General features: G+C 33.9%; 1 long non-coding RNA gene across 27 annotated transcripts; it reads right to left on the bottom strand.

Moving 5' to 3' along the window:
* Positions 1-416: 416 nt before the first annotated feature.
* Positions 417-4,501, bottom strand: LOC110885173. Of its 27 annotated transcripts, none has more exons than XR_004889300.1 (11): positions 3,886-4,422; positions 3,691-3,758; positions 3,307-3,357; positions 3,131-3,224; positions 2,718-2,787; positions 2,583-2,642; positions 2,284-2,519; positions 2,131-2,209; positions 1,865-2,003; positions 1,259-1,379; positions 417-723 (listed from the first exon to the last, which is right to left on the bottom strand). It is a non-coding gene; the product is annotated as an uncharacterized LOC110885173 (long non-coding RNA). The 27 variants fall into 27 exon arrangements; XR_004889304.1 differs by having other exon boundaries at positions 3,131-3,357; positions 3,886-3,934; positions 4,018-4,422; XR_002561927.2 differs by lacking the exon at positions 3,691-3,758 and having other exon boundaries at positions 3,886-3,934; positions 4,018-4,422.
* Between the last annotated feature and the right edge of the window lie 3,444 nt (positions 4,502-7,945).

The raw sequence follows: 7,945 nt of genomic DNA, 5'->3' as shown, positions 1-7,945 counted from the left end.
TTACCAGCTTCAGGAGAAAACAATAAAAATTGTGTAATTCTAGTTATATTATGAGGGGTTTTAAAGATGTGAGTAAATCAACGGTTTTGAATGATGAATGGTATCATCAGTTATAGTTACAATGAGGCCTTCGACAGTGGCAAAACTTGAAGTTTTTGACCGGGGGGGGGGGGGGGCGAAAACATTTATAACCAAAAATTTCTATACTAAAACGTATTTAAACCATAAATAATTTTCTCAAAAATATCAAAAGTAGGTTTATCCACAACCTTATTAACAATAATGATATTAGATGCTAAATGTATTGGTTTGTACACAAGAATTTGTACACATCCATGTACCATAATCCAATCTCGTTTTCATATTAGTGGGTAGAAATGGTATTTCCACCTCTACCTGCTCACAAAGATGTAATATTAATTAAAAAAAAAGCTGACATCGGCGCGATGCGGCGAAGGCAACTATGTAAATTTCATTTATTTCAATACAAGTATGTAACATGTTAACAAACCTCAATTCTTATGGTATGAAATGATAATATCTAAAGAAAGCTTCTCGAAATAAGTTTTAACAACAAATATGCTACAAGTGATGTCAATGTGGGTGATCATAAAGGCTGCAACCACTAAACCATTAGTCGGAGAAGATCAACCTCCTGTCGGGCAAGCTCCACCACCATAGCCGTCAAAGAACTTGTTAGAGGCGCACATTCTCACTCATTTCCTATCAAATACAACAAAACAATGTGCTAAACTAATCCAAAACATTTAAACAATCTTCGAACTATAACATTCACAATGCAGGAATGGGTCAGACGGATTAGGTAAAGGGTCGAACCGTTTAAATCTTCAAGTTTTCTATAAATAATGGCTGAAATTGTCACCTCTAAACTTACATAGAAGAAATACAAGCTAAAATATGAGATCCATCTCCAGATAGTTCAAAGTCAAATTCTTTGCAATCCCATTAAAATGTCAACATCTTTTCGTTTCTGTATATCCCATGAAAATTTTAATATGGAATATTTTGAAGTTATAAACTGTTTATGTGCCTATTATTATAACTACAAATAAACAAATTATATCCAAATTTGACCAAGATTAAACTGATTTTTTTTATAAAATGACTTGTTTTGATTTAAACTCGTTTTGACCCATTACCTAACCCAACATGCCCCGCTCATATTCAGTTTCAAAACACTACATATAAGTGTACTTATTTAAATCCTAAACTTATTCTTCAAATTTGATTAATATACCTTTGATTGTCTTTTAATGTATTTGACCGCAAACAACTCCTTAGTCTTATCTTTAACCAGCCTAGCTGCTCTAAAATTGGCAGAACCAACCTCTTTCAATGGCTCACATTTCTTCTCCATTCTGACCACACACCACACAAAAAGTCAAAGTCAACCCCAGCTCAAAAAAAAACATTAACAAAGCTTAGAGAGAAAACTTAAAAGTATCAATGACTATTACTTGTGGATTCTGATAGAAACTAAAAGCAAATTAAATAGACCAACGGGCCATCTTTTGTACAGGTCGAAAGGACCAGGTCATTTTGGGTTTACCCGAAAACACTTCCGGTCCATATTTGTAAATTTTAAGTGTTTGAGAAGTCAAATAAACATCAGCCCTCACTTAATGTTCCCCATTTATATAGTCAGCATTGTGGAAAAATCGGCATAAAATTATATTCTGTCACATTTTGATGACATCTAAATTCTATTTTCATTCACAGTGGTGATAAGTGTATATGTGGTAAAATGTGCTAGTTGGGCGGGTCAGAGATAACGGGCCAAAATGGACCACTTTATGCAGTCCAAAACGAACCACCTTGGATCAAAACGGGTCAAAAAAATTACCTGATTACCAAAGCCAATGCCAACACCAAGCATGATTCGTCCCGACAGAAGCATTACAATACCAGCTATAGCTCCAGTAGAGAGTCCCGATCCTGTTCCGAATTGAATTGGCTTCTCTTACGGTCTGAAAACTCAAAAGCTGAATTCGAATTCAGTTCAACTCGAATTTCGGTTTTTTCGAGTATGATTCAAAAACTGAACTCCCCAACTTTAAATACATGCACAGAGGTAGATGATTGGTGTTTCAAGTTCAAAAAGATGCGTACCGGGTTGAACGATTTGTTCGGGATTGTTGGAAACAATGGCTGCTTTTCGAGTCCCAAAACGACAAACTCCAATTGTCACCTTTTCATCGTAAAGATCAATATCAATAAATGACACATATTCGCGGGGGGGGGGGGGGGGGGGGCTCAGAAAACCTTATAAATGCAATCATATCTGTTACAAAACAAAAAAAAAAACTCTCGCCTCCAGTAGGCAGTAGCCAATACTCCCTCTTGATTAACTGTCATCGCTGGACCAGTTTCTTGTTGCTGTTTTCCAATGAAATTTGGCTCGTTGCAGTCGTGGTGGAAACACTGTTCAGTGCAGTTCTCTTATTTGTTATTTGTGGAGTTTTAGGTTGAATTTCGTCAATAAATTTCACATTCTCATCCTGAAAAAACATAAATTATTCTAAATTTAAATAAAATTATGGGATTTGTCATTCTGATCATACCTTGAAAGGATTCCAGTTTGTTTTTTGGATCCAGCTATTTTTCTAATTCTGACAGATGAACTGCATTGAAATCCAACCCAAAAACTTGAGTACAAGTATATAATCTCTGTAACCTTCAAGTCTGTTATGGCAAACCTTTTGCAATCTTCTGCATTCTTTGAGACAACTGTTTACGGACATCTTTAGCAAATAGCATCCCCCGTACCTGTATACAACAATTTCAACAAAGCATATCATAAGTTCAAACTTTCAAGCATGATTGGCATGACACAATACATTAGTTCCCTGTATTGATTCTTGGAGAAGTTAAGACGGGCACTAATTATCCTTAGCCCTTTTGATGACTTTTGACATGTTTGGGGTACCCATGTCATTTTTAGCTAGCTTTTTTATTGATAACTGCTTGACCCATTTGAGATAAAAATATAACCCGAATCAACCCTTTCAACTGTTAGTGGGTACATCCCAACTGTTTAACCCTGCTTATTTGCGAACCTCGGTTTCACGAATTTTAAAGACTCAAAATATAAAAATTAGGCTTTCCATACCTTCCAATGCTTCTTCATCAGTGATGATATACTATTCGGCACAACCTCGATCTTTCAGAAAGCTATACTCAGGTCCAATCCAGGGTATTCCAACCTACACATCACAAATAATTAAAAGTTTAACAGCCAAAAACGCTTAAAAATATATACCAAATGAACACATAGAAAGCTTTAACATGTATGATAGTGCATCCCCTTCCTTGAGTCGAGTGTTGTGCTTTGACAACCTACACCATGTTCAAATTGGTCAATAAGAGACTAAGGGGGCACAAATTATATAACAAGCATGCATAATGAATAAATTATTTGGCGGACATTAACGAAAACAATATCAGGTAAACTTTTCCCAAAGTGGATGAATGCCAAAGAAGATAAAAAAACAATTCAGCAGGTCCAATATCAGGTTTTTCAATTTGACTAAAATAGCAAAAAGACCAGATTCAGTCCACCGTTTTTGTCATGCTGAAAATATAAAAGCTGCTAAATAGATTTTCAATTAGTTAAGGTATCAATACTAATGTAAATACATAAAGAAATCATTAACTTGTTTATTTACAAACCTTGAACTCGCCACATTGCTTTTCAATGTCATGTCTAAATTACAACAGTAATGATAATCAGACTAAACCTAACACCAAATTGGAAATCCCTAAATTAAAATTGTTATATTATATCATATAAATATAAGAATGTTGCTGGAACAAAAATAAAAAGTTAAGAACCAAATCAGCTTTAACTTTTAAGAAATTACTTACCATCCTTTAGGACATTGTTGACTTATGTGAGGCTTCAATATCAGAGTCCCTGAACCCATCAATTGAACTAACATGGCAAAAAAAAAAAAAAAAAAAAAAATAAACATAAGTTGCAAAATTGAAAACCCTAACCACCATTATTATGTGCAGACAAAAATTTGGCGGCTCCCTTTCTCCTCTATCATGTCTCCTCTTAGCTTATGGTGAATCGCGAAGTGAGGGCAGATCTGGACTGAATCTTTGAGAGAGAACGAAAAGGAGCGGCTGGGGGTTTAAAACTTAGATCTACCAGAAAACCACCATCTACAGCCGGATGCTCGTCTGCCACCAATCTGCTCGAGAATCCCACTGCCGGAACCCTAATCAGCGGATTTTAACACTGCACACCACACCGTCACAGGTTGGGGTCATGGATTTGAATTCGAATGAAAGTAAAACCCTAGATCTGGTGAAATCCTTACAGATATGTTCATGAGTCGCCAGAGAGAGAGAAAGAGAGAGAAAAAGGGCTGATGAAGTTTTGTGAGAGTAAATCAAATGAAAGTAAAACCCTTGATCCGTGTGAGCTGAATATCAACCGTTCAGATCACAATCCGTGTGAAAAGGTGAAAGAAATGGATGGCTGAAGATGAATCAGTTGAAGGGTAAATTATGTTGTGTTTCTTGGTGCTTCAAGTGTTGTACATTGTGCATTGAGGGTGTTTTCAACACATTGTTCAATTACCATTCTGTCCTTCCTATATCCTTATTAAAGTAGTATAGATAAGAATCAAATGTCTTCTGCAAAAGGACAAGCTTTTATATAACAGAAAATAAAGCTACATGTATATTCAACATCTATTTTGATACCCAACTTTAATTCAAAGGATACCTTAAAGATAATTGTATTGGCATCAGCTCTTGAAAAACAATAAATAGGTCAATAACAGAAAATCTTAGAATTTCATATAAAGCCTATAAAGCCCTGATCTTTATTTTTGAATACATTAAGGTGGTATAAAAGCTATTACATCAAAGGAAGAAAACATATAAGATTCCATTTTCCTTATAATTTGATAAGATATATAATAAAAGAAAATGTTAAGATATAACATGTATATGTTACCTTAAATATCATCGCATAATACTAATAGTTATGATTAGGATGATGCTAAACAAAATATACCTGTATAATTGTTTAGTTCTGTGATAATTATATCTGAACATGTTTGTAATTCAGATGTCAAAGGAAATGACATGTGATCATGAAATTCCGGCTAGTAATGAAAACTCTTTTGATAGAAACACTATAGAAAATATAATAGCCCAAGGAATATCGAATGCCATACCTTCGATCATTGAAGCTATTAAAATTTTTGTGCCTATAAAAGAGAATCCTACTATACATTGTAAGCATACCCATCACTTCATACCTAGCCCTAGTATCGACGGAAGTCATGATATTTGTATCAAAACTCCATCTTCCAAACGAAAGAAAACCAAAACCTATGGCTACTCCTATAAGGAATTATACTCTAATAAATCCTCCAAGGACAAAGGAATGAAACCAGAAATCGCACAACCTACCAACAACAGCAAAAAGCATGCAAGAGAACGTTATTTTAAGAAGACACTTCGCTGTAACTTCTGCAAGAAAGCTGGACATGTAGAAGAAGAATGTAGAAGGAAAAGGGAAACTAACGTATGTTACAAATGTGGAGATCCAGGCCACTTCCATCGCTACTGTCCGAAACTATCTAAGGCACCTGACAACGAGGATCGAAACTCCGATGAAGTTAAAGAGATCGCATAAAAATTTATAACACCCGATCCAACAACAACTTTTAAAATAAAGCACCCTTATATTTTGTCTGCACTTAATTATTAGTTGACTTTTGATTCTGATCGAAACTTCATCAATAAAAGGTCTCTGTTTTTCTTTTATAGAATCAACTCTTATTTGTCTCATCTCTTGACAAATTCCTATGTTTCACGTGCATTGGTTGCCGTGCAAGTAAATTCAATTAAAAAAAAAGATCATCTACTCATGAGTTTTAATAAATATTTTCTTCATACTTATTTTTGATAATTTCCTCTTCTGATTTTAAATGCTGACTTTTGATAATCGAGTCAACAGATTTCTTGGAAAACTTCTCTTCTTTTCAGAGTTACCAGGTTTTCATTTCTTGTCAATACATATATCCATTGTTGGAATATGTCCAAACCAAACTCAATTGTTTAAACTTGCTTATATATATATATATATATATATATATATATATATATATATATATATATATTCAATTTCAAAATCCCATATGATGAATTGAGATCATCATATTCAAGGTAATTTCGTTATTTGAACTTGTTTAAAGTCTTCAATTTCAATATATCATTTGTTAAAACACGACACCTTGATTTCTTTGAAACTTGGACTCATCTCATTTTCACACCAGAGGTACGAAATTATTTATTGATTCATTATCCTAAACCAGTCTTAATGCAATGTACCTCCAGTAATTCTTTCATCTTTGAATTGATTCCACATTATTTCTTCAATTGAAATATCCAATCTTTTGAAATATCCAGTTAATTTCAAAAACGGTGAATTTGTTCGGTCACCGTAATTATTGAATTCTTTCAGTCATTACAGCACCTTGTGGTGTCTGTATAAATTTGTAGCATGTGCTAATAATAAACCCTATCGATACGTCATTTGTTTGACTCATCATTCAAGTAATCTTGATACAATTATGTATTACGACCATGATACACTAAATTCTATTGTATTATCCGGTGTATCCTTGCCATTTAATAAACTGATTTCTGGTTTGATTATTGACAAATCATTTTTCATACTTTCATTCACAAATTGAGATTATTGATTCAGAATCTCCCTCAATTGATAATCAAAGTAAGTTCTTTCTGACATTGAATCCTATTATTTCTACAAATCATTGCACTTCAAATTCTAATTGCGATATCTTTATATTTATCTTTTGATTCTATCCCAGACACCATGATATATTGTTTTTACTAAATAAAAGACGTGACGCAACCCTAAGAAGATATCGTAGTCCAAATCTCGAGGACAAGATTTAAAACAAGGTGGGAAGGATGTAACATTCCCAAAATTTTAAATTTAAAATAAAGTTACTATACGAATAGGTCATGAGAAAATTGACCAGTAGAAATATGAATTACCTAGACGGGCCTAGGAACCGTTTGATAATTGTAATAATAAAAATACATTATATTTGAACCTACTTCATTTTTAATGAAACTTGGTTCAAAATGTAGATACAAATATTCTCGTTCCACATATTCATTATTTTATAAAACATCATAGTTTAGAAGTTATGTGCGCCAAATAAGTGAAGCAGCTGAATTAATTATAATATATATAATAAATAATAAAATAAATTACAACTTATGAAATGAAGGAAGTTTACGTGTCCAGTAAAGAATCAAATTCACATTAAAGGAATTTTGTACGTGGACATAAGCAGTAGAAAGATTTGCGTGCACTCAAAGCTAAGAGTTCAATATATATAGAGACAAGTGACACTTTGAATCTGTTCAAACTTTCTTTTAATACACTCTCTATGGCGCTACTCTCTCTATATATATTCTTTTAATTATTATTTATCCGGTAATAATAATAAAGCCATGCCCCGTTTTAAGTATTTTAACCCTTAATCACTGATACCCTGTCCGACTGACGTAGGGCCCCGTAACGTATGTCAAGGCTCTGCCTAAATTCATTGGGGTTCTGTCTCGTGACGTAGGGATAAAGTGGAATTGGGTTACTATACTTAATGTGAGTGCATTATATATTTTATTAAATAATCCAGAAATTATACCAAGATATATCAACCCTCCAAAAATATTTCTGACACCCCTAATATATTTAGAATACCCCTATATGTCTTAAATTACACCCCGTATACGAAAACTGGTCCCGAAACACCTTCATGCTAGTAGAAATCAAGGAAAACAAGATTTGCCAGTCGCTCGCGGGCCGCTAAGGCATAGCCTTCGGCTTACGCGGGCCGTGACAGCTCAACGATAAGAGAAAACC

This window comes from Helianthus annuus, chromosome 3, assembly GCF_002127325.2.
Source record: "Helianthus annuus cultivar XRQ/B chromosome 3, HanXRQr2.0-SUNRISE, whole genome shotgun sequence".
Classification (NCBI taxonomy): domain Eukaryota; kingdom Viridiplantae; phylum Streptophyta; class Magnoliopsida; order Asterales; family Asteraceae; genus Helianthus; species Helianthus annuus.
The sequence above is the reverse complement of the archived record's forward strand: the minus strand, read 5'-3'. Positions and strand labels throughout refer to the sequence as shown.